The sequence below is a fragment of the Salvelinus namaycush genome, chromosome 5 (assembly GCF_016432855.1).
Source record: "Salvelinus namaycush isolate Seneca chromosome 5, SaNama_1.0, whole genome shotgun sequence".
NCBI classification, from domain to species: Eukaryota; Metazoa; Chordata; class Actinopteri; order Salmoniformes; family Salmonidae; genus Salvelinus; species Salvelinus namaycush.
Window position 1 is genome coordinate 11,370,638 of NC_052311.1, and position 27,788 is coordinate 11,398,425.

Here is a 27,788-nt window from a genome sequence, read left to right on the forward strand (position 1 = left end):
GAAGTGGGACTGTGTATGATAGTTGAAGTGGGACTGTGTATGATAGTTGAAGTGGGACTGTTTATGATAGTTGAAGTAGGACTGTGTATGATAGTTGAAGTGGGGCTGTGTATGATAGTTGAAGTGGGGCTGTGTATGATAGTTGAAGGAAGTGTGACTGTGTATGATAGTTGAAGTGGGACTGTGTATGATAGTTGAAGTGGGGCTGGGTATGATAGTTGAAGTGGGACTGTGTATGATAGTTGAAGGAAGTGTGACTGTGTATGATAGTTGAAGTGGGGCTGTGTATGATAGTTGAAGGAAGTGTGACTGTGTATGATAGTTGAAGTGGGACTGTGTATGATAGTTGAAGTGGGACTGTGTATGATAGTTGAAGGAAGTGGGACTGTGTATGATAGTTGAAGTGGGACTGTGTATGATAGTTGAAGTGGGACTGTGTATGATAGTTGAAGTGGGACTGTGTATGATAGTTGAAGGAAGTGTGACTGTGTTTGTTAGTTCAAGTGGGACTGTGTATGATAGTTGAAGGAAGTGGGACTGTGTATGATAGTTGAAGGAAGTGGGACTGTGTATGATAGTTGAAGTGGGACTGTGTATGATAGTTGAAGGAAGTGTGACTGTGTATGATAGTTGAAGTGGGACTGTGTATGATAGTTGAAGGAAGTGTGACTGTGTATGATAGTTGAAGTGGGACTGTGTATGATAGTTGAAGTGGGACTGTGTATGATAGTTGAAGTGGGACTGTGTATGATAGTTGAAGGAAGTGTGACTGTGTATGATAGTTGAAGTGGGAATGTGTATGATAGTTGAAGGAAGTGCGACTGTGTATGATAGTTGAAGTGGGACTGTGTATGATAGTTGAAGTGGGACTGTGTATGATAGTTGAAGGAAGTGTGACTATGTATGATAGTTGAAGTGGGACTGTGTATGATAGTTGAAGTGGGACTGTGTATGATAGTTGAAGGAAGTGTGACTGTGTATGATAGTTGAAGTGGGACTGTCTATGATAGTTGAAGTGGGACTGTGTATGATAGTTGAAGGAAGTGGGACTGTGTATGATAGTTGAAGTGGGACTGTGTATGATAGTTGAAGTGGGACTGTGTATGATAGTTGAAGTGTGACTGTGTATGATAGTTGAAGGAAGTGGGACTGTGTATGATAGTTGAAGGAAGTGGGACTGTGTATGATAGTTGAAGTGGGACTGTGTATGATAGTTGAAGTGGGACTGTGTATGATAGCTGAAGGAAGTGGGACTGTGTATGATAGTTGAAGTGGGACTGTGTATGATAGTTGAAGTGGGACTGTGTATGATGGCTGAAGGAAGTGGGACTGTGTATGATAGTTGAAGGAAGTGGGACTGTGTATGATAGTTGAAGGAAGTGGGACTGTGTATGATGGGACTGTGTATGATAGTTGAAGTGGGACTGTGTATGATAGTTGAAGTGGGACTGTGTATGATAGTTGAAGTGGGACTGTGTATGATAGTTGAAGTGGGACTGTGTATGATAGCTGAAGGAAGTGGGACTGTGTATGATAGTTGAAGGAAGTGGGACTGTGTATGATAGTTGAAGGAAGTGGGACTGTGTATGATAGTTGAAGTGGGACTGTGTATGATAGTTGAAGTGGGACTGTGTATGATAGTTGAAGTGGGACTGTGTATGATAGTTGAAGTGGGACTGTGTATGATAGTTGAAGTGGGACTGTGTATGATAGCTGAAGGAAGTGGGACTGTGTATGATAGTTGAAGGAAGTGGGACTGTGTATGATAGTTGAAGTGGGACTGTGTATGATAGTTGAAGTGGGACTGTGTATGATAGTTGAAGTGGGACTGTTTATGATAGTTGAAGTAGGACTGTGTATGATAGTTGAAGTGGGGCTGTGTATGATAGTTGAAGTGGGGCTGTGTATGATAGTTGAAGGAAGTGTGACTGTGTATGATAGTTGAAGTGGGACTGTGTATGATAGTTGAAGTGGGGCTGGGTATGATAGTTGAAGTGGGACTGTGTATGATAGTTGAAGGAAGTGTGACTGTGTATGATAGTTGAAGTGGGGCTGTGTATGATAGTTGAAGGAAGTGTGACTGTGTATGATAGTTGAAGTGGGACTGTGTATGATAGTTGAAGTGGGACTGTGTATGATAGTTGAAGGAAGTGGGACTGTGTATGATAGTTGAAGTGGGACTGTGTATGATAGTTGAAGTGGGACTGTGTATGATAGTTGAAGAGGGACTGTGTATGATAGTTGAAGGAAGTGTGACTGTGTTTGTTAGTTCAAGTGGGACTGTGTATGATAGTTGAAGGAAGTGGGACTGTGTATGATAGTTGAAGGAAGTGGGACTGTGTATGATAGTTGAAGTGGGACTGTGTATGATAGTTGAAGGAAGTGTGACTGTGTATGATAGTTGAAGTGGGACTGTGTATGATAGTTGAAGGAAGTGTGACTGTGTATGATAGTTGAAGTGGGACTGTGTATGATAGTTGAAGTGGGACTGTGTATGATAGTTGAAGTGGGACTGTGTATGATAGTTGAAGGAAGTGTGACTGTGTATGATAGTTGAAGTGGGACTGTGTATGATAGTTGAAGGAAGTGCGACTGTGTATGATAGTTGAAGTGGGACTGTGTATGATAGTTGAAGTGGGACTGTGTATGATAGTTGAAGGAAGTGTGACTATGTATGATAGTTGAAGTGGGACTGTGTATGATAGTTGAAGTGGGACTGTGTATGATAGTTGAAGGAAGTGTGACTGTGTATGATAGTTGAAGTGGGACTGTCTATGATAGTTGAAGTGGGACTGTGTATGATAGTTGAAGGAAGTGGGACTGTGTATGATAGTTGAAGTGGGACTGTGTATGATAGTTGAAGTGGGACTGTGTATGATAGTTGAAGTGTGACTGTGTATGATAGTTGAAGGAAGTGGGACTGTGTATGATAGTTGAAGGAAGTGGGACTGTGTATGATAGTTGAAGTGGGACTGTGTATGATAGTTGAAGTGGGACTGTGTATGATAGCTGAAGGAAGTGGGACTGTGTATGATAGTTGAAGTGGGACTGTGTATGATAGTTGAAGTGGGACTGTGTATGATGGCTGAAGGAAGTGGGACTGTGTATGATAGTTGAAGGAAGTGGGACTGTGTATGATAGTTGAAGGAAGTGGGACTGTGTATGATAGTTGAAGTGGGACTGTGTATGATAGTTGAAGTGGGACTGTGTATGATAGTTGAAGTGGGACTGTGTATGATAGTTGAAGTGGGACTGTGTATGATAGTTGAAGTGGGACTGTGTATGATAGCTGAAGGAAGTGGGACTGTGTATGATAGTTGAAGTGGGACTGTGTATGATAGTTGAAGTGGGACTGTGTATGATAGTTGAAGTGGGGCTGTGTATGATAGTTGAAGGAAGTGTGACTGTGTATAATAGTTGAAGTGGGACTGTGTATGATAGTTGAAGTGGGACTGTGTATGATAGATGAAGTGGGACTGTGTATGATAGTTGAAGTGGGACTGTGTTTGATAGTTGAAGTGGGACTGTGTATGATAGTTGAAGTGGGGCTGTGTATGATAGTTGAAGGAAGTGGGACTGTGTATGATAGTTGAAGGAAGTGTGACTGTGTATGATAGTTGAAGGAAGTGGGACTGTGTATGATAGTTGAAGTGGGACTGTGTATGATAGTTGAAGGAAGCTTGACTGTGTATGATAGTTGAAGTGGGACTGTGTATGATAGTTGAAGTGGGACTGTGTATGATAGCTGAAGGAAGTGGGACTGTGTATGATAGTTGAAGGAAGTGGGACTGTGTATGATAGTTGAAGTGGGACTGTGTATGATAGTTGAAGTGGGACTGTGTATGATAGATGAAGTGGGACTGTGTATGATAGTTGAAGTGGGACTTTGTTTGATAGTTGAAGTGGGACTGTGTATGATAGTTGAAGTGGGGCTGTGTATGATAGATGAAGTGGGACTGTGTATGATAGTTGAAGTGGGACTGTGTATGATAGTTGAAGGAAGTGTGACTGTGTTTGATAGTTCAAGTGGGACTGTGTATGATAGTTGAAGGAAGTGGGACTGTGTATGATAGTTGAAGGAAGTGGGACTGTGTATGATAGTTGAAGTGGGACTGTGTATGATAGTTGAAGGAAGTGTGACTGTGTATGATAGTTGAAGTGGGACTGTGTATGATAGTTGAAGGAAGTGTGACTGTGTATGATAGTTGAAGTGGGACTGTGTATGATAGTTGAAGTGGGACTGTGTATGATAGTTGAAGTGGGACTGTGTATGATAGTTGAAGTGGGACTGTGTATGATAGTTGAAGGAAGTGTGACTGTGTATGATAGTTGAAGTGGGACTGTGTATGATAGTTGAAGGAAGTGTGACTGTGTATGATAGTTGAAGTGGGACTGTGTATGATAGTTGAAGTGGGACTGTGTATGATAGTTGAAGGAAGTGTGACTGTGTATGATAGTTGAAGTGGGACTGTGTATGGTAGTTGAAGTGGGACTGTGTATGATAGTTGAAGGAAGTGTGACTGTGTATGATAGTTGAAGTGGGACTGTCTATGATAGTTGAAGTGGGACTGTGTATGATAGTTGAAGGAAGTGGGACTGTGTATGATAGCTGAAATGGGACTGTGTATGATAGTTGAAGTGGGACTCTGTATGATAGTTGAAGTGGGACTGTGTATGATAGTTGAAGTGGGACTGTGTATGATAGTTGAAGTGTGACTGTGTATGATAGTTGAAGGAAGTGGGACTGTGTATGATAGTTGAAGGAAGTGGGACTGTGTATGATAGTTGAAGGAAGTGGGACTGTGTATGATAGTTGAAGTGGGACTGTGTATGATAGTTGAAGTGGGACTGTGTATGATAGCTGAAGGAAGTGGGACTGTGTATGATAGTTGAAGTGGGACTGTGTATGATAGTTGAAGTGGGACTGTGTATGATAGCTGAAGGAAGTGGGACTGTGTATGATAGTTGAAGGAAGTGGGACTGTGTATGATAGTTGAAGGAAGTGGGACTGTGTATGATAGTTGAAGTGGGACTGTGTATGATAGTTGAAGTGGGACTGTGTATGATAGTTGAAGTGGGACTGTGTATGATAGTTGAAGTGGGACTGTGTATGATAGTTGAAGTGGGACTGTGTATGATAGCTGAAGGAAGTGGGACTGTGTATGATAGTTGAAGGAAGTGTGACTGTGTATGATAGTTGAAGGAAGTGGGACTGTGTATGATAGTTGAAGGAATTGTGACTGTGTATGATAGTTGAAGTGGGACTGTGTATGATAGTTGAAGTGGGACTGTGTATGATAGTTGAAGTGGGGCTGTGTATGATAGTTGAAGGAAGTGGGACTGTGTATGATAGTTGAAGTGGGACTGTGTATGATAGTTGAAGTGGGACTGTGTATGATAGATGAAGTGGGACTGTGTATGATAGTTGAAGTGGGACTGTGTTTGATAGTTGAAGTGGGACTGTGTATGATAGTTGAAGTGGGGCTGTGTATGATAGTTGAAGGAAGTGGGACTGTGTATGATAGTTGAAGGAAGTGTGACTGTGTATGATAGTTGAAGGAAGTGGGACTGTGTATGATAGTTGAAGTGGGACTGTGTATGATAGTTGAAGTGTGACTGTGTATGATAGTTGAAGGAAGTGGGACTGTGTATGATAGTTGAAGGAAGTGTGACTGTGTATGATAGTTGAAGGAAGTGGGACTGTGTATGATAGTTGAAGTGGGACTGTGTATGATAGTTGAAGGAAGCTTGACTGTGTATGATAGTTGAAGTGGGACTGTGTATGATAGTTGAAGTGGGACTGTGTATGATAGCTGAAGGAAGTGGGACTGTGTATGATAGTTGAAGGAAGTAGGACTGTGTATGATAGTTGAAGTGGGACTGTGTATGATAGTTGAAGTGGGACTGTGTATGATAGATGAAGTGGGACTGTGTATGATAGTTGAAGTGGGACTGTGTATGATAGTTGAAGTGGGACTGTGTATGATAGTTGAAGTGGGACTGTGTATGATAGTTGAAGGAAGTGTGACTGTGTATGATAGTTGAAGTGGGACTGTGTATGATAGTTGAAGTGGGGCAGTGTATGATAGTTGAAGTGGGGCTGTGTATGATAGATGAAGTGGGACTGTGTATGATAGTTGTGTTTCTAGTTCCAACAGTGCAGTAAAATCTAACAAGTAATATCTAACAATTTCACAACAATACACACAATACTCACAAATCTAAGTAAAGGAATGGAATTAGCAATATATAAATATTTGGATGAGCAATGACAGAGCGGCATAGGCTAAGATACAGTATAATAGGATAGAATAGAATACAATATATGTGTAAACGTTATTAAAGTGACTAGTGTTCCATTATTAAAGTGACCAGTGATTTCAGGTGTATGTATATCGGGCAGCAGCCTCTAGTATGCTAGTGATGGCTATTTAACGGTCTCATGCACTTGAGATATAAGCTGTTTTTCAGTCTCTCGGTCCCAGCTTTGATGCACCTGTACTGACCTCGCCTTCTGGATGATAGCGGGGTGAATATGCAGTTGCTCGGGTGTTTGTTGTCCATGATAATATTTTTAGCCTTCCTGTGACATCGGGGTGCTGTAGGTGTCCTGGAGGGCAGGTAGTATGCCACCGGTGATGCGTTGGGCAGACCGCACCACCCTCTGGAGAGCCCTGCGGTTGCGGGCGGTGCTGTTGCCGTACCAGGCGATGATACAGCCAGACAGGATGCTCCCAATTGTGCACCTGTAAATGTTTGTGAGGGTTTTAGGTCCCACACCAAATTTCTTCAGCCCTCTGAGGTTGAAGAGGCGCTGTTGCGCCTTCTTCACCACACTGTTTGTGTGGGTGGACCAATTCAGTTTGTCAGTGATGTGTACGCCGAGGAACTTGAAGCAACTGTCCCAGTTTCCACTTCTCCTACTCCACTGTTCAACAGAATAGTTCCACGGTGGAGAGAGTGACTAAGAGGATGAGAGAGAGAAGGAGAGAGAGCGAGATGGAGAGAGTGAGAGAGAGTCAGTCTCCCTCCACTCTCTCTGGTATTGTTTCAGTAGGTGTATATTCCAACATAGTCAGCCTCAAGCATCTACAGATCAGTGGATGGAACAGCACTCCTACCAAAATAGAGAGAGAAAGAGAGAAAAAGTGAATGATAGAAAGAGAGACAGGGAATCCAAAATACTGCCAAAACCTCTTTCCAGCATCTAGCTGCATAAGGCAGAGTCCATGATACAGGAAGGGGAAGGAGGGATGAAAAGCGGAGAAGTGGAGAAAGGGGGGATAATAGGAGAACTGACAGACTGGCTCAGGGGTGAAACCCTTACCATAGCAGGGAAGTATCTCTTCCACTCATCAATCGATGCCTCAATCTATCAATCAATCTTAATTGTTCCCTCGGGGGGGCCTTGTTTAGCAGCAGATAGACAACACTGCTGTGGAAGACAATCCTAAAATCTATACTACGTATAGATGATTTACACGTATACAACATCGCCTTTGCCCCAAGCAAGCAACCGTCAATCACTCTCAGCTTGAATCATGGACTTCTGTTTGTCTCTCAGCTTGGACTTCTGTTTGTCTCTCAGCTTGAACCACAGGCTTGTGTTTGTCTCTCAGGTTGAATCACGGACTTGTGTTTGTCTCTCAGCTTAAATTACGGACTTGTGTTTGTCTCTCAGGTTGAATCATGGACTTGTGTTTGTCTCTCAGGTTGAATCATGGACTTGTGTTTGTCTCTCAGGTTGAATCACGGACTTGTATTTGTCTCTCAGGTTGAATCACGGACTTGTGTTTGTCTCTCAGGTTGAATCATGGACTTGTGTTTGTCTCTCAGCTTGAATCATGGACTTGTGTTTGTCTCTCAGGTTGAATCACGAACTTGTGTTTGTCTCTCAGGTTGAATCATGGACTTGTGTTTGTCTCTCAGCTTGAATCATGGACTTGTGTTTGTCTCTCAGCTTGAATCACAGACTTGTGTTTGTCTCTCAGGTTGAATCACGGACTTGTGTTTGTCTCTCAGGTTGAATCATGGACTTGTGTTTGTCTCTCAGCTTGAATCACGGACTTGTGTTTGTCTCTCAGGTTGAATCACGGACTTGTGTTTGTCTCTCAGGTTGAATCACGGACTTGTGTTTGTCTCTCAGGTTGAATCACGGACTTGTGTTTGTCTCTCAGGTTGAATCACGGACTTGTGTTTGTCTCTCAGCTTGAATCACGGACTTGTGTTTGTCTCTCAGGTTGAATCATGGACTTGTGTTTGTCTCTCAGGTTGAATCATGGACTTGTGTTTGTCTCTCAGCTTGAATCACGGACTTGTGTTTGTCTCTCAGGTTGAATCACGGACTTGTGTTTGTCTCTCAGGTTGAATCACGGACTTGTGTTTGTCTCTCAGGTTGAATCACGGACTTGTGTTTGTCTCTCAGGTTGAATCACGGACTTGTGTTTGTCTCTCAGGTTGAATCACGGACTTGTGTTTGTGTGGAAGAACAGAAGAATGGATGCATTTTAAAGCATTCTTTAGCATTCCACTCCTCTCTTTCTATCTCTCCCTCTCAATTCAACTCAAAGGGCTATATGGGCATGGGAAACATATGTTTACATTGCCAAAGCAAATGGAATAGACAACCAATAAAAGAGAAATAAACAACATTAGCCAACATTACACTCACACCAGTTATAATAGAATATAGACATTTCAGATGTTATATCATTGGCTATGTACAGTGTTATATCATTGGCTATGTACAGTGTTATATCATTGGCTATGTACAGGGTTATAGCAATGTGCAAGTAGTTGAAGTATGAAAGGGAAAATAAATAAACAGATAAATATAGGTTGTATTTACAATGTTGTTTGTGGTTCACTGGTTCCCCTTTTCTCATGGCAACAGGCCACAAATATTGCTGCTGTGACTGCACACTATGGTATTTTACCGTACAGATATGGGAGTTTATCAATGTTTGATTTGTTTTCAAATTCTTTGTGGGTCTGTGTGATCTGTGGGAAATATGTGTCTCTAATGTGGTTTCCACCTCATTTTGTGGGCAGTGGGCACATTGCCTCTTCTCTTGAGAGCCAGGTCTGCCTTTGGCGTCGTCTCTCAATAGCAAGGCTATGCTCACCGAGTCTGTACATAGTCAAGAATGGAGTTAATTCAGGGTCAGTCACAGTGGTCAGGTGTTCTGTGGACTCTATGTTAAGGGCCACATTGCATTCCAGTTTGCTCATTTTTTTGGTCGATTCTTTCCAGTATATCAAATCGTTATATTTTTGCTTTATAATATTTTGGTTGGGTCTAAACGTGTTTCTGTCCTGGGGCTCTGTGGGGTCTGTTGGTATTTGTGAACAGAGCCACAGAACCAACTGGCTGAGGGGACTCTTCTCTAGGTTAATCTCCCTGTAGGTGAGGGCTTTGTAGTGGAATGTGTGGGCATCGCTTCCTTTCAGGTGGTTGTAGAATTTAACAGCTCTTATCTGGATTTTGATAACTAGCGGGTATAGTCCTCATTCTGCTCAGCATGCATTGTTTGGGTTTTGCGTTGTGCACAAAGTACATTTTTGCATAATTCTGCATGTAAATTCTTTGTTGGTGAGTGAACCCCAGTCCTCACAACCATAGAGGGCATTGGGTTCGATAACTGATTGAAGTATTTTTAGCCAGATCCTAATTGGGATGTTGACTTTTATGTTCCTTTCTCTACCTACCTCTCTCTCCTTCTACCTCTCTCTCTACCTATCTTTATATATACATGTATATATATATATACATATATATATATATATACATATCTCTTTCTTCAGCTGCAGTTCAGTTCCACTCTGCTTAAATACACCAAGGTCATTGTTGTAGGTGGCACTGCTGTTGGCTGAGATAAGGAGCATACACAAAAGGACTTCCGTTGTCAAACAATGTACTTCTAGACCTAAGTTTTAGGCTACAGGATGGATCTAAAGCAAGTTTGCGATCTGCTAATGAAAGACATATCTGCTAGTGAAAGACATATCTGCTAGTGAAAGACATATCTGCTAATGAAAGACATATCTGCTAGTGAAAGACATATCTGCTAGTGAAAGACATATCTGCTAGTGAAAGACATATCTGCTAGTGAAAGACATATCTGCTAATGAAAGACATATCTGCTAGTGAAAGACATATCTGCTAGTGAAAGACATATCTGCTAGTGAAAGACATATCTGCTAGTGAAAGACATATCTGCTAGTGAAAGACATATCTGCTAATGAAAGACATATCTGCTAGTGAAAGACATATCTGCTAGTGAAAGACATATCTGCTAGTGAAAGACATATCTGCTAGTGAAAGACATATCTGCTAGTGAAAGATGTATCTGCTAGTGAAAGACATATCTGCTAATGAAAGACATATCTGCTAGTGAAAGACATATCTGCTAGTGAAAGACATATCTGCTAGTGAAAGACATATCTGCTAGTGAAAGACATATCTGCTAGTGAAAGACATATCTGCTAGTGAAAGACATATCTGCTAGTGAAAGACATATCTGCTAGTGAAAGACATATTGCTTGACTGGGAGAGCTGGCTCCAGTAATATGATGATAACAGTCGAGACACGGTCACCCCTTCTCGCTCGCATGTGTGTATGTTTTTATTTGTATTTTTATTTAACTGGGCAAGTTAAGAACAAATTCTTATTTACAATGACGGCCTACCCCCGGCCGAACCCTAACCTGGACGACGCTCGGCCAATTGTGCGCCACCCTATGGGACTCCCAATCACAGCCGGTTGTGATACAGCCTGAAATCTATCCAGGATCTGTAGTGACACCTTTAGCACTGAGATGCAGTGCCTTAGACCGCTGCACCACTCGGGAGCCCCTGTATGTATGTGTGTGTGTGCGTGCGTGTCTGAATGACATGCCTAAAAAGGCCAGAGGGTAGTCCATCCATGGTTTGTCCCATTTGGAGAGCAGAAGCGGCTGTCCTTGGTCGAGTTGTGGTCAGGGTAGGTCAGTGTCGCTGTATGGGCTCTTTCCTTCAGCTCGGTTGGAGGTGTCATGCCAAAGCCCCAGCCTCTACCTCAGGCCCTGTCTCAGCCACACTCTTCTCTACCTACTCCCCACTCCATTACTCATAGGATCCACACTCCTCTTCTCTACCTACTCCCCACTCCATTACTCATAGGATCCACACTCCTCTTCTCTACCTACTCCCCACTCCATTACTCATAGATCCACACTCCTCTTCTCTACCTACTCCCCACTCCATTACTCATAGGATCCACACTCCTCTTCTCTACCTACTCCCCACTCCATTACTCATAGGATCCACAACCCTCAGACACACAGACAGATATACACACACATACACCCCTCCTTGCTGTGGTCCAGGGGTTTTAAGGGTGTTGGGGATGAAAACACTGGTGCTGAGGCAGAAAATAGACTGACAGGCCTGGTGAACTGAGCGTGAGATTTTATTAGGGGGCTGGAGGTTTTGTCCAGGATTTGAGGACAGTTAACCTCGTGGGCTGAGGAAGAAATGTTCTTATACAATGTTCAGGGGAGGGTGTGGAGTAAAGGAGATGAAATGAAAGAAGGGGAGTGAGTGGTGGAAAAGAGAGGAAAGGAATTGAGAGAAGAGGAGGAGAGAGAGGGCAATGGATTTATAGCACATTGTGTTAGTATAGCATGACCTGTGTGGGATGTTTAGTGGGTGTATGTTAATGTAGTCAGCCAGGCATAGTGTTTACTTGGTGTGTGAGCATGAGAGAGAGAGAGAGGGAGAAAAAGAGAGAGAGCGTGTGTGTGTGTGTGTGTGTGTGTGTGTGTGTGTGTGTGTGTGTGTGTGTGTGTGTGTGTGTGTGTGTGTGTGTGTGTGTGTGTGTGTGTGTGTGTGTGTGTGCACGTGCGTGTGTGTGCACGTGCGTGCGTGCGTGCGTGCGTGCGCGCGCCATACCAAAGCCATGTTGCCCAGTGATAGAGATGGTCAGAGTTCACCTCTGCGAGTTTGAGGCTCAAAAATAATGTTACACTTTGTATATACACACACCAGGTCTCCTGGCTGTAGCTAGGGACCTGAGCAGTGCCTTGTCAAGCAGGGAGAGGGAGAGGGAGAACAGGAGAAGAGAGAGAGAGAGAGAGAGAGAGAGAGAGAGAGAGAGAGAGAGAGAGAGAGAGAGAGAGAGAGAGAGAGAGAGAGAGAGAGAGAGAGAGAGAGAGAGAGAGAGAGAGAGAGAGAGAGAGAGAGAGAGAGAGAGAGAGAGAGAGAGAGAGAGAGAGAGAGAGAGGGAGAGAGGGAGAACAGGAGAGAGACAGAGAGAGAGAGAGACATAGAGAGGGAGAGAAACCTTCCCAGACCTCTCTCCTCACACCCATGTCTTTATTTAATATGGCCGCCTCGTCTCTCACCTTGAGCACCGTCTCTTCCTCGCCCAAACTGTTTGCCGGAGATAACACAATCTTTCTGGCAGAAAATAAATAAAAATAAAAAAAGGAAAGGAAAGGGACAGAGGCAGGGAGAGGAAAATGCAGCTGCTACGTATATACGAGGGGGCTCTTTGGAGTTTCTCCACACATATTATCAAAATCATGAACTGCCAGGGAACGTTTGTTTTTGTTTAGATTCTTCTAAAGGAGAGTGGGCGTCTCGCTCTTGAATGTGCCAGTGATGAATAGAGCAGACATTTGTCTACCCTTGCCCACACCTCCTTCTGTTCCCCCCCTCCCTCTCTCTCTCTTTCTCTTTCAGGCCCTATCTCTCGCCCTCTCTTTCAGTCTATCCATCGTCCATCCCCTCTTTCTCTCTCTCTGTCTATCTCTATGCTGTCCACCTGTCAGTCTCTCTCTCCCTACACGCTATCTCTTTCTCTCTCTCTCTCTCTCTCTCTCTCCATCTCCCCCATCCTCTCTGTGTCTGACGGCTTGCATCTTGGCATGTCACAGACAGAAGTCAGAGTGAGGTAGTCATCTATTTACTGTGTGGAGGAGGAAGAGGAAGAGGAGGAGGAAGCTGAGAAAATGGAGGAGTAGATGGGCGCTCCCTCTCTTGGAGGAAAAACAGAGGCTGCCGCCCTATGGGTCCTGGTCAAAAGTAGTGCACTAAATAGGGAATAGGGTGCCATTTGGAATGTTGAGAATACCACTAAGCTTTCTGACACATCTCGTTGAAGCTCCCCGATTCTCCCACTTTGCTTAAGGTCACCGCCTCGTTGAGAGGGTGAGAGATAGAACAGGGGCGAAGGTCACCGCCTCGTTGAGAGGGTGAGAGATAAAACAGGGGCGAAGGTCACCACCTCGTTGAGAGGGTGAGAGATAGAACAGGGGCAAAGGTCGCCACCTCGTTGAGAGGGTGAGAGATAGAACAGGGGTGAAGGTCACCGCCTCGTTGAGAGGGTGAGAGATAGAACAGGGGCAAAGGTCACCGCCTCGTTGAGAGGGTGAGAGATGGAACAGGGGCGAAGATCTCCGCCTCGTTGAGAGGGTGAGAGATAAAACAGGGGCGAAGGTCACCACCTCGTTGAGAGGGTGAGAGATAGAACAGGGGCGAAGGTCACCACCTCGTTGAGAGGGTGAGAGATAGAACAGGGGCGAAGGTCACCGCCTCGTTGAGAGGGTGAGAGATAGAACAGGGGCGAAGGTCACCGCCTCGTTGAGAGGGTGAGAGATGGAACAGGGGCGAAGATCACCGCCTCGTTGAGAGGGTGAGAGATAGAACAGGGGCGAAGGTCACCGCCTCGTTGAGAGGGTGAGAGATGGAACAGGGGCGAAGGTCACCGCCTCATTGAGAGGGTGAGAGATAGAAAAGGGGCGGAGGGGTGGAGAGACAGAGTGTCAATGCAAGCTGTCGGCTAATAAAGTACAAACACCTTATTCAGAGAAAAGAGATGGAGGGCCACCTTAGAGTTGTTTCTATATCATGGTTCCCAGCTTGTCTGTGTTCACAGCTCTTAGGAAAACAAACTGGCGAGGTATATTTACATGTGGTCGAATGGCCAAGACCTTAGTGTATTGTGATGGTTGGCTCAGTGTCACTTTATACTAAACATCTAAGAGATGTGAGTCATTGCTATTGTCAGTGTTATCGAGATGCCTACTGTATGTACTAGTCCCCCATCCTTCCTAGTGCTGTGTGGGTGGCAGGGTGTGTTTAGCTGCGTTTAGACAGGCAGCCCAGTTCTGCTCTTTTTATCACTAATTGGTCTTTTGATCAATCATATCAGCTCTGAAAAATATCTGATGTGAAAAGATCTTATGTGATTGGTCAAAATACCAATTAGTGGAAAAAAACTAGCTGAATTGGGCTGCCTGTGTAAAGGCAGCCACAGAGAGGCAGACTGTCAGACACATTGGTTTTTAACATCAGGCTTTGATGTCCACATTACTGCTATAGTTGTATTTTGTCTCTGGTAGTTCATTGATTGATTGATTCATGTCACTGATTGGCCAGAGAGTCCACTCACCTTGGGCCTCATGTGTCAAAGGTGTGAACGCACAAAAAAGACCAATCCTTACGTGCACCATATTTCCTGCAAAGGTTGGTATATATCAATCGCCTAATATATTTATTTAAATGTATTATATAGGCATGAATCATAATCATATTGCAGGACATGTCTCTCTTTTTCTGACATGATTGGTTTATTCCCACTAGACAACAAATATTAGGTTTCCATTAACAATTGCACAAGACAAAAGACTGGAGTGCCTTTGAGCAGGGTATGGTAGTAGGTGCCAGGCGCACCGGTTTGTCAAGAACTGCAAAGCTGCTGGTTTTTTCACGCTCAGCAGTTTCCCTTGTGTATCAAGAATGGTCCACCACCCAAAGGACATCCAGCCAACTTGACACAACTTTAGGAAGCATTGGAGTCAACATGGGCCAGCATCCCTGTGGAACACTTTTGACACCTTTTAGTTCAAGTGCCGACGAATTGAGGCTGTTCTGAGAGCAACTCAGTATTAGGAAGGTGTTCCTAATATTTGGTATACTAAGTATATATCCATATATAGATATACACCAAATCAAATCAAATCAAATTTTATTTGTCACATACACATGGTTAGCAGATGTTAATGCGAGTGTAGCGAAATGCTTGTGCTTCTAGTTCCGACAATGCAGTAATAACCAACAAGTAATCTAACCTAACAATTCCACAACTACTACCTTATACACACAAGTGTAAAGGGATAAAGAATATGTACATAAAGATATATGAATGAGTGATGGTACAGAACGGCATAGGCAAGATGCAGTAGATGGTGTAGAGTACAGTATATACATATGAGATGAGTAATGTAGGGTATGTAAACATAAAGTGGCATAGTTTAAAGTGGCTAGTGATACATGTATTACATAGAGATGGCAAGATGCAGTAGATGATATAGAGTACAGTATATACATATACATATGAGATGAGTAGTGTAGGGTATGTAAACATTATATTAAGTGGCATTGTTTAAAGTGGCTAGTGGTACATTTTTACATAATTTCCATCAATTCCCATTATTAAAGTGGCTGGAGTTGAGTCAGTATGTTGGCAGCGGCCGCTAAATGTTAGTGGTGGCTGTTTAACAGTCTGATGGCCTTGAGATAGAAGCTGTTTTTCAGTCTCTCGGTCCCTGCTTTGATGCACCTGTACTGACCTCGCCTTCTGGATGATAGCGGGGTGAACAGGCAGTGGCTTGGGTGGTTGTTGTCATTGATGATCTTTATGGCCTTCCTGTGACATCGGGTGGTGTAGGTGTCCTGGAGGGCAGGTAGTTTGCCCCCGGTGATGCGTTGTGCAGACCTCACTACCCTCTGGAGAGCCTTACGGTTGTGGGCGGAGCAGTTGCCGTACAAGGCGGTGATACAGCCCGACAGGATGCTCTCGATTGTGCATCTGTAGAAGTTTGTGAGTGCTTTTGGTGACAAGCCGAATTTCTTCAGCCTCCTGAGGTTGAAGAGGCGCTGCTGCGCCTTCTTCACAACGCTGTCTGTGTGGGTGGACCAATTCAGTTTGTCCGTGATGTGTACACCGAGGAACTTAAAACTTTCCACCTTCTCCACTACTGACCCGTCGATGTGGATAGGGGGGTGCTCCCTCTGCTGTTTCCTGAAGTCCACAATCATCTCCTTTGTTTTGTTGACGTTGAGTGTGAGGTTATTTTCCTGACACCACACTCCGAGGGCCCTCATCTCCTCCCTGTAGGCCGTCTCGTCGTTGTTGGTAATCAAGCCTACCACTGTAGTGTCATCCGCAAACTTGATGATTGAGTTGGAGGCGTGCATGGCCACGCAGTCGTGAGTGAACAGGGAGTACAGGAGAGGGCTCAGAACGCACCCTTGTGGGGCCCCAGTGTTGAGGATCAGCGGGGTGGAGATGTTGTTACCTACCCTCACCACCTGGGGGCGGCCCGTCAGGAAGTCCAGGACCCAGTTGCACAGTTGATGACGAGTTTGGAGGGTACTATGGTGTTAAATGCAGAGCTGTAGTCGATGAACAGCATTCTCACATAGGTATTCCTCTTGTCCAGATGGGTTAGGGCAGTGTGCAGTGTGGTTGCGATTGCGTCGTCTGTGGACCTATTGGGTCGGTAAGCAAATTGGAGTGGGTCTAGGGTGTCCGGTAGGGTGGAGGTGATATGGTCCTTGACTAGTCTCTCAAAGCACTTCATGATGACGGAAGTGAGTGCTACGGGGCGGTAGTCATTTAGCTCAGTTACCTTAGCTTTCTTGGGAACAGGAACAATGGTTGCCCTCTTGAAGCATGTGGGAACAGCAGACTGGGATAAGGATTGATTGAATATGTCCGTAAACACACCAGCCAGCTGGTCTGCGCATGCTCTGAGGACGCGGCTGGGAATGCCATCTGGGCCTGCAGCCTTGCGAGGGTTAACACGTTTAAATGTTTTACTCACCTCGGCTGCAGTGAAGGAGAGCCCGCAGGTTTTGGTAGCGGGCCGTGTCAGTGGCACTGTATTGTCCTCAAAGCGAGCAAAAAAGTTATTAAGCCTGTCTGGGAGCAAGACATCCTGGTCCGCGACGGGGCTGGTTTTCTTTTTGTAATCCGTGATTGACTGTAGACCCTGCCACATACCTCTTGTGTCTGAGCTGTTGAATTGCGACTCACTTTTGTCTCTGTACTGGGACTTAGCTAGTTTGATTGCCTTGCGGAGAGAATAGCTACACTGTTTGTATTCGGTCATGTTTCCGGTCACCTTGCTCTGGTTAAAAGCAGTAGTTCGCGCTTTCAGTTTCACGCGAATGCTGCCGTCAATCCACGGTTTCTGGTTTGGGAATGTTTTAATCGTTGCTGTGGGTACGACATCGTCAATGCACTTTCTAATGAACTCGCTTACCGAATCAGCATATTCGTCAATGTTGTTGTTGGACGCAATGCGGAACATATTCCAATCCGCGTGATCGTACACTCGATGTACACCGAGTGTACATCAGGACCACCTTCCTAATATTGAGTTGCACCCCCCGCCCCTTCTACCATACCCTGTTCAAAGGCACTTACATTTTTTGTCTTGCCCAAACATACACAATCCATGTCTCAAGGCTTAAAAATCCTTCTTTAACCGGTCTCCTCCCCTTCATCTACGCTGATTGAAGTGGATATAACAAGAGACATCGATAAGGAATCATATCTTTCACCTGGATTCACCTGGTCAGTCTGTCATGGAAAGAGTTCTTCATGTTTAGTACACTCAGTTATACACCCAGTTATACACTCAGTTATACACCCAGTCATACACTCAGTTATACACTCAGTTATACACTCAGTTATACACCCAGTTATACACTCAGTTATACACTCAGTTATACACCCAGTTATACACTCAGTCATACACTCAGTTATACACCCAGTTATACACTCAGTCATACACTCAGTTATACACTCAGTTATACACTCAGTTATACACCCAGTTATACACTCAGTTATACACTCAGTTATACACACAGTTATACACTCAGTTATACACCCAGTTATACACTCAGTTATACACCCAGTCATACACTCAGTTATACACTCAGTTATACACTCAGTTATACACCCAGTTATACACTCAGTTATACACACAGTTATACACTCAGTTATACACTCAGTTATACACTCAGTTATATACTCAGTCATACACTCAGTCATACACTCAGTCATACACTCAGTTATACACCCAGTTATACACTCAGTTATACACTCAGTTATACACTCAGTTATACACTCAGTCAACAGATGTTAACTTACATGTAACAACTTCCATCCAATTCATGCAACAAAATGTCAACAACATATATGTCAACATGTAACATACACATGCTAAAAGTCGTCACTATAATCAGATGTGAATGAATACTCTTCAGACCCCATATCTGACTAGTCACACAGAACACAGGTCAGACAAGTCCTCTGAAATGCGTGGCAGCTGCTGCCGTGGGGCTTACACCCGGATATTGGGCCAAACCAGGTACTAAAGCCTTTATTTACCGGCTGATCGTCTTAGCCCCCGGTGCTGCACCCATCTCTCAAATGGAGCTTAGCAGAGATTAACCAGGGGACGATCCTCTTTCTGATGTGTAGCTCTTCTAATCGTTCCATTAGAACACGAGGATGGAAGGCCGTGTGGCAGTGTGTGATACCAGACGTGTTTTTGTGTCACTGTGTCTGTCTGCTTTTTGGTTAAGTGTGTGTGTGTGTGTTTGTTTGTGTGTGATGATGTGGGGCAGAGTAGTTCTGTTGTAGCTCTGACCTGGCTAGACGACCCACCTAACTTATCGGGTCCATGTGTTGGCCCCGTAGGGTGTGTTTGGGCCGATATGACAGATGAATGAAACCTAATGACATACAGACAGCCAAATGTAGCACAGGACCTGGACAGAAACTAAAAGAAGGACATGTCTCTCTGCTTACAGCTCCCATATGTGAGTTTTAATGAAGCTTACGGACCTCTTATCCACAATAATGTGCATACATTTTCCTACTGGTCCCCCGTGGGAATCGAACCCACAACCCTGGCGTTACAAGCACCATGCTCTACCAACTGGGCCACACGGGACCCTGTGCTTGTATCTCTAAGCCTCATTACGAATCAAGTTGGACAGCAGCAAACAGGTAGCTGACAGGACGACTCCCGTGAGGAACATGGTGGGGCTTGAGGGGTTTGGAGAGGGCCAAGCCATCCTCAGAGACATGGAGAGTTGGGCTTTTGTAGTTTGGAAGTTGGAGTGTCCTATAGGGCCTTATCGTTACAACACATTCTGAATAAGATGAGCTCGGGTCCCTTAGGGCCTCCTTACAGGCCGGCTGTAGAATGCAGTAACCTGGATATTAGCCAAAATAGAGAGCCTCTCCATCATCCCACCTACAACCAAAATGCTCTCCCAACGTTTAATTAGAGTGCATGGGACTGCCCCTTCCAGACATTTCTTCCCTCCCTCGCTCCCCTCCCTCCCTCCCTCCATCTGTCCTTTCCCTCCATCTCTGTCTCTTCTTCTCTTTCTTGCATAAACGAGTGTGTCTGCACAGGCGTAGGATTGCCGTGACAGATGAATGCGCTATGGCTAAGCTGGTATAATTCCACTTCCCTTTATAGGACTGACTTCCCTCAGATGTAAACACTGTTTCAAAAACAAAAGACAGGAGAAAGAAGAGGGAAAAATATAACCCCCGTCAAACGAAAATAATCACGGCCACATAAAATTGAACTAACGGACAATTAAAATACGCCAACGTTTTTTGGACTCAGAGACAGAAAATGTAATTGCCTCTGAAAATCCCAAGGTTTGCTTGTACGCGTCCTTTGCGGGGACAGAAAACAAGGGGGTGGCCATCCCAGTTGCCTGTCTCAAGAAAGGGGAGACTCAGGGAGATGCAATTGAGACGGAGGGAGATGGAGAGAGATGCAGGGGAGACGGAGGGAGATGCAGGTGGGATGGAGAGAGATGCAGGAGAGATGGAGGGAGATGCAGGGGAGACGGAGAGAGATGCAGGGGAGATGGAGGGAGATGCAGGGGAGACGGAGGAGAGATGCAGGAGAGATGGAGGGAGATGCAGGAGAGATGGAGGGAGATGCAGGGGAGACGGAGGGAGATGCAGGGGAGATGGAGGGAGATGCAGGAGAGATGGAGGGAGATGCAGGAGAGATGGAGGGAGATGCAGGAGAGATGGAGGGAGATGCAGGGGAGACGGAGGGAGATGCAGGGGAGACGGAGGGAGATGCAGGGGAGACGGAGGGAGATGCAGGGGAGACGGAGGGAGATGCAGGGGAGACGGAGGGAGATGCAGGGGAGATGGAGGGAGATGCAGGGGAGACGGAGGGAGATGCAGGGGAGACGGAGGGAGATGCAGGGGAGACGGAGGGAGATGCAGGGGAGAAGGAGGGAGATGCACGGGAGAAGGAGGGAGATGCACGGGAGATGGAGGGAGATGCAGGGGAGATGGAGGGAGATGCAGGGGAGAAGGAGGGAGATGCACGGGAGAAGGAGGGAGATGCAGGGGAGAAGGAGGGAGATGCACGGGAGACGGAGGGAGATGCACGGGAGACGGAGGGAGATGCAGGGGAGACGGAGGGAGATGCAGGGGAGAAGGAGGGAGATGCACGGGAGACGGAGGGAGATGCACGGGAGACGGAGGGAGATGCACGGGAGACGGAGGGAGATGCAGGGGAGACGGAGGGAGATGCAGGAGAGATGGAGGGAGATGCACGGGAGACGGAGGGAGATGCAGGGGAGACGGAGGGAGATGCAGGGGAGAAGGAGGGAGATGCACGGGAGAAGGAGGGAGATGCACGGGAGACGGAGGGAGATGCAGGAGAGAAGGAGGGAGATGCACGGGAGAAGGAGGGAGATGCACGGGAGACGGAGGGAGATGCAGGGGAGACGGAGGGAGATGCAGGGGAGAAGGAGGGAGATGCACGGGAGACGGAGGGAGATGCACGGGAGACGGAGGGAGATGCACGGGAGAAGGAGGGAGATGCACGGGAGACGGAGGGAGATGCAGGGGAGACGGAGGGAGATGCAGGGGAGAAGGAGGGAGATGCACGGGAGACGGAGGGAGATGCACGGGAGACGGAGGGAGATGCACGGGAGACGGAGGGAGATGCAGGGGAGACGGAGGGAGATGCAGGGGAGACGGAGGGAGATGCAGGGGAGACGGAGGGAGATGCAGGGGAGAAGGAGGGAGATGCACGGGAGAAGGAGGGAGATGCACGGGAGATGGAGGGAGATGCAGGGGAGATGGAGGGAGATGCAGGGGAGAAGGAGGGAGATGCACGGGAGAAGGAGGGAGATGCAGGGGAGAAGGAGGGAGATGCACGGGAGAAGGAGGGAGATGCACGGGAGACGGAGGGAGATGCAGGGGAGACGGAGGGAGATGCAGGGGAGAAGGAGGGAGATGCACGGGAGACGGAGGGAGATGCAGGGGAGAAGGAGGGAGATGCACGGGAGAAGGAGGGAGACGCACGGGAGACGGAGGGAGATGCAGGGGAGACGGAGGGAGATGCAGGGGAGAAGGAGGGAGATGCACGGGAGACGGAGGGAGATGCACGGGAGACGGAGGGAGATGCACGGGAGACGGAGGGAGATGCAGGGGAGACGGAGGGAGATGCAGGGGAGACGGAGGGAGATGCAGGGGAGATGCAGGGGAGACGGAGGGAGATGCAGGCGAGATGGAGGGAGATGCAGGGGAGATGCAGGGGAGATGCAGGGGAGAAGGAGGGAGATGCACGGGAGAAGGAGGGAGATGCAGGGGAGAAGGAGGGAGATGCACGGGAGAAGGAGGGAGATGCACGGGAGACGGAGGGAGATGCAGGGGAGACGGAGGGAGATGCAGGGGAGAAGGAGGGAGATGCACGGGAGACGGAGGGAGATGCACGGGAGACCGAGGGAGATGCACGGGAGACGGAGGGAGATGCAGGGGAGACGGAGGGAGATGCAGGGGAGATGGAGGGAGATGCAGGAGAGACGGAGGGAGATGCAGGGGAGATGCAGGGGAGACGGAGGGAGATGCAGGGGAGATGCAGGGGAGACGGAGGGAGATGGAGGGAGATGCAGGGGAGATGCAGGGGAGATGCAGGGGAGAAGGAGGGAGATGCACGGGAGAAGGAGGGAGATGCAGGGGAGAAGGAGGGAGATGCACGGGAGAAGGAGGGAGATGCACGGGAGACGGAGGGAGATGCAGGGGAGACGGAGGGAGATGCAGGGGAGAAGGAGGGAGATGCACGGGAGACGGAGGGAGATGCACGGGAGACCGAGGGAGATGCACGGGAGACGGAGGGAGATGCAGGGGAGACGGAGGGAGATGCAGGGGAGACGGAGGGAGATGCAGGGGAGATGCAGGGGAGACGGAGGGAGATGGAGGGAGATGCAGGGGAGATGCAGGGGAGATGCAGTGGAGAAGGAGGGAGATGCACGGGAGAAGGAGGGAGATGCAGGGGAGAAGGAGGGAGATGCACGGGAGAAGGAGGGAGATGCACGGGAGACGGAGGGAGATGCAGGGGAGACGGAGGGAGATGCAGGGGAGAAGGAGGGAGATGCACGGGAGACGGAGGGAGATGCACGGGAGACGGAGGGAGATGCACGGGAGACGGAGGGAGATGCAGGGGAGACGGAGGGAGATGCAGGGGAGACGGAGGGAGATGCAGGGGAGATGGAGGGAGATGCAGGGGAGACGGAGGGAGATGCAGGAGAGATGGAGGGAGATGCAGGGGAGACGGAGGGAGATGCAGGAGAGATGGAGGGAGATGCAGGGGAGACGGAGGGAGATGCAGGGGAGACGGAGGAGAGATGGAGGGAGATGCAGGAGAGACGGAGGGAGATGCAGGGGAGATGCAGGGGAGACGGAGGGAGATGCAGGGGAGACGGAGGTTAGATGGAGGGAGATGCAGGGGAGATGGAGGGAGATGCAGGGGAGATGCAGGGGAGACGGAGGGAGATGCAGGGGAGATGCAGGGGAGACGGAGGGAGATGCACGGGAGAAGGAGGGAGATGCAGGGAAGAAGGAGGGAGATGCACGGGAGAAGGAGGGAGATGCACGGGAGACGGAGGGAGATGCAGGGGAGAAGGAGGGAGATGCACGGGAGACGGAGGGAGATGCACGGGAGACGGAGGGAGATGCACGGGAGACGGAGGGAGATGCAGGGGAGACGGAGGGAGATGCAGGGGAGACGGAGGGAGATGCAGGGGAGATGGAGGGAGATGCAGGGGAGACGGAGGGAGATGCAGGAGAGATGGAGGGAGATGCAGGGGAGACGGAGGGAGATGCAGGAGAGATGGAGGGAGATGCAGGGGAGACGGAGGGAGATGCAGGGGAGACGGAGGAGAGATGGAGGGAGATGCAGGAGAGACGGAGGGAGATGCAGGGGAGATGCAGGGGAGACGGAGGGAGATGCAGGGGAGATGCAGGGGAGACGGAGGGAGATGGAGGGAGATGCAGGGGAGATGGAGGGAGATGCAGGGGAGATGCAGGGGAGATGCAGGGGAGAAGGAGGGAGATGCACGGGAGAAGGAGGGAGATGCAGGGGAGAAGGAGGGAGATGCACGGGAGAAGGAGGGAGATGCACGGGAGACGGAGGGAGATGCACGGGAGACGGAGGGAGATGCAGGGGAGACGGAGGGAGATGCAGGGGAGAAGGAGGGAGATGCACGGGAGATGGAGGGAGATGCACGGGAGACGGAGGGAGATGCACGGGAGACGGAGGGAGATGCAGGGGAGACGGAGGGAGATGCAGGGGAGATGGAGGGAGATGGAGGGAGATGCAGGTGGGACGGAGGGAGATGCAGGAGAGACGGAGGGAGATGCAGGGGAGACGGAGGGAGATGCAGGGGAGACGGAGGGAGATGCAGGGGAGACGGAGGGAGATGCAGGAGAGATGGAGGGAGATGCAGGGGAGACGGAGGGAGATGCAGGAGAGATGGAGGGAGATGCAGGGGAGACGGAGGGAGATGCAGGGGAGACGGAGGGAGATGCAGGGGAGATGGAGGGAGATGCAGGGGAGACGGAGGGAGATGCAGGAGAGATGGAGGGAGATGCAGGGGAGACGGAGGGAGATGCAGGAGAGATGGAGGGAGATGCAGGGGAGACGGAGGGAGATGCAGGGGAGACGGAGGAGAGATGGAGGGAGATGCAGGAGAGACGGAGGGAGATGCAGGGGAGATGCAGGGGAGACGGAGGGAGATGCAGGGGAGATGCAGGGGAGACGGAGGGAGATGGAGGGAGATGCAGGGGAGATGGAGGGAGATGCAGGGGAGATGCAGGGGAGATGCAGGGGAGAAGGAGGGAGATGCACGGGAGAAGGAGGGAGATGCAGGGGAGAAGGAGGGAGATGCATGGGAGAAGGAGGGAGATGCACGGGAGACGGAGGGAGATGCAGGGGAGACGGAGGGAGATGCAGGGGAGAAGGAGGGAGATGCACGGGAGACGGAGGGAGATGCACGGGAGACGGAGGGAGATGCACGGGAGACGGAGGGAGATGCAGGGGAGACGGAGGGAGATGCAGGGGAGACGGAGGGAGATGCAGGGGAGATGGAGGGAGATGCAGGGGAGACAGAGGGAGATGCAGGAGAGATGGAGGGAGATGCAGGGGAGACGGAGGGAGATGCAGGAGAGATGGAGGGAGATGCAGGGGAGACGGAGGGAGATGCAGGGGAGACGGAGGAGAGATGGAGGGAGATGCAGGAGAGACGGAGGGAGATGTAGGGGAGATGCAGGGGAGACGGAGGTTAGATGGAGGGAGATGCAGGGGAGATGGAGGGAGATGCAGGGGAGATGCAGGGGAGACGGAGGGAGATGCAGGGGAGATGCAGGGGAGACGGAGGGAGATGCACGGGAGAAGGAGGGAGAAGCAGGGGAGAAGGAGGGAGATGCACGGGAGAAGGAGGGAGATGCACGGGAGACGGAGGGAGATGCAGGGGAGACGGAGGGAGATGCAGGGGAGAAGGAGGGAGATGCACGGGAGACGGAGGGAGATGCACGGGAGACGGAGGGAGATGCACGGGAGACGGAGGGAGATGCAGGGGAGACGGAGGGAGATGCAGGGGAGACGGAGGGAGATGCAGGGGAGATGGAGGGAGATGCAGGGGAGACGGAGGGAGATGCAGGAGAGATGGAGGGAGATGCAGGGGAGACGGAGGGAGATGCAGGAGAGATGGAGGGAGATGCAGGGGAGACGGAGGGAGATGCAGGGGAGACGGAGGAGAGATGGAGGGAGATGCAGGAGAGACGGAGGGAGATGCAGGGGAGATGCAGGGGAGACGGAGGGAGATGCAGGGGAGATGCAGGGGAGACGGAGGGAGATGGAGGGAGATGCAGGGGAGATGGAGGGAGATGCAGGGGAGATGCAGGGGAGAAGGAGGGAGATGCACGGGAGAAGGAGGGAGATGCAGGGGAGAAGGAGGGAGATGCACGGGAGAAGGAGGGAGATGCACGGGAGACGGAGGGAGATGCAGGGGAGACGGAGGGAGATGCAGGGGAGAAGGAGGGAGATGCACGGGAGACGGAGGGAGATGCACGGGAGACGGAGGGAGATGCACGGGAGACGGAGGGAGATGCAGGGGAGACGGAGGGAGATGCAGGGGAGACGGAGGGAGATGCAGGGGAGATGGAGGGAGATGCAGGGGAGACGGAGGGAGATGCAGGAGAGATGGAGGGAGATGCAGGGGAGACGGAGGGAGATGCAGGAGAGATGGAGGGAGATGCAGGGGAGACGGAGGGAGATGCAGGGGAGACGGAGGAGAGATGGAGGGAGATGCAGGAGAGACGGAGGGAGATGCAGGGGAGATGCAGGGGAGACGGAGGGAGATGCAGGGGAGATGCAGGGGAGACGGAGGTTAGATGGAGGGAGATGCAGGGGAGATGGAGGGAGATGCAGGGGAGATGCAGGGGAGACGGAGGGAGATGCAGGGGAGATGGAGGGAGATGCAGGGGAGACGGAGGGAGATGCAGGAGAGATGGAGGGAGATGCAGGGGAGACGGAGGGAGATGCAGGAGAGATGGAGGGAGATGCAGGGGAGACGGAGGGAGATGCAGGGGAGACGGAGGAGAGATGGAGGGAGATGCAGGAGAGACGGAGGGAGATGCAGGGGAGATGCAGGGGAGACGGAGGGAGATGCAGGGGAGATGCAGGGGAGACGGAGGGAGATGGAGGGAGATGCAGGGAAGATGGAGGGAGATGCAGGGGAGATGCAGGGGAGAAGGAGGGAGATGCACGGGAGAAGGAGGGAGATGCAGGGGAGAAGGAGGGAGATGCACGGGAGAAGGAGGGAGATGCACGGGAGACGGAGGGAGATGCAGGGGAGACGGAGGGAGATGCAGGGGAGAAGGAGGGAGATGCACGGGAGATGGAGGGAGATGCACGGGAGACGGAGGGAGATGCACGGGAGACGGAGGGAGATGCAGGGGAGACGGAGGGAGATGCAGGGGAGATGGAGGGAGATGGAGGGAGATGCAGGTGGGACGGAGGGAGATGCAGGAGAGACGGAGGGAGATGCAGGGGAGACGGAGGGAGATGCAGGGGAGACGGAGGGAGATGCAGGGGAGACGGAGGGAGATGCAGGAGAGATGGAGGGAGATGCAGGGGAGACGGAGGGAGATGCAGGAGAGATGGAGGGAGATGCAGGGGAGACGGAGGGAGATGCAGGGGAGACGGAGGGAGATGCAGGGGAGATGGAGGGAGATGCAGGGGAGACGGAGGGAGATGCAGGAGAGATGGAGGGAGATGCAGGGGAGACGGAGGGAGATGCAGGAGAGATGGAGGGAGATGCAGGGGAGACGGAGGGAGATGCAGGGGAGACGGAGGAGAGATGGAGGGAGATGCAGGAGAGACGGAGGGAGATGCAGGGGAGATGCAGGGGAGACGGAGGGAGATGCAGGGGAGATGCAGGGGAGACGGAGGGAGATGGAGGGAGATGCAGGGGAGATGGAGGGAGATGCAGGGGAGATGCAGGGGAGATGCAGGGGAGAAGGAGGGAGATGCACGGGAGAAGGAGGGAGATGCAGGGGAGAAGGAGGGAGATGCATGGGAGAAGGAGGGAGATGCACGGGAGACGGAGGGAGATGCAGGGGAGACGGAGGGAGATGCAGGGGAGAAGGAGGGAGATGCACGGGAGACGGAGGGAGATGCACGGGAGACGGAGGGAGATGCACGGGAGACGGAGGGAGATGCAGGGGAGACGGAGGGAGATGCAGGGGAGACGGAGGGAGATGCAGGGGAGATGGAGGGAGATGCAGGGGAGACAGAGGGAGATTGCAGGAGAGATGGAGGGAGATGCAGGGGAGACGGAGGGAGATGCAGGAGAGATGGAGGGAGATGCAGGGGAGACGGAGGGAGATGCAGGGGAGACGGAGGAGAGATGGAGGAGATGCAGGAGAGACGGAGGGAGATGTAGGGAGATGCAGGGGAGACGGAGGTTAGATGGAGGGAGATGCAGGGGAGATGGAGGGAGATGCAGGGGAGATGCAGGGGAGACGGAGGGAGATGCAGGGGAGATGCAGGGGAGACGGAGGGAGATGCACGGGAGAAGGAGGGAGAAGCAGGGGAGAAGGAGGGAGATGCACGGGAGAAGGAGGGAGATGCACGGGAGACGGAGGGAGATGCAGGGGAGACGGAGGGAGATGCAGGGGAGAAGGAGGGAGATGCACGGGAGGACGGAGGGAGATGCACGGGAGACGGAGGGAGATGCACGGGAGACGGAGGGAGATGCAGGGGAGACGGAGGGAGATGCAGGGGAGACGGAGGGAGATGCAGGGGAGATGGAGGGAGATGCAGGGAGACGGAGGGAGATGCAGGAGAGATGGAGGGAGATGCAGGGGAGACGGAGGGAGATGCAGGAGAGA

The 27,788-nt window shown here is 49.9% G+C and overlaps 1 non-coding gene across 1 annotated transcript; it reads right to left on the reverse strand.

Annotated features, from left to right (window-relative positions):
• Window positions 1–18,940: 18,940 nt before the first annotated feature.
• Window positions 18,941–19,016, reverse strand: trnat-ugu. The gene has a single exon. It is a non-coding gene; the product is annotated as a tRNA-Thr (tRNA).
• Window positions 19,017–27,788: the final 8,772 nt, after the last annotated feature.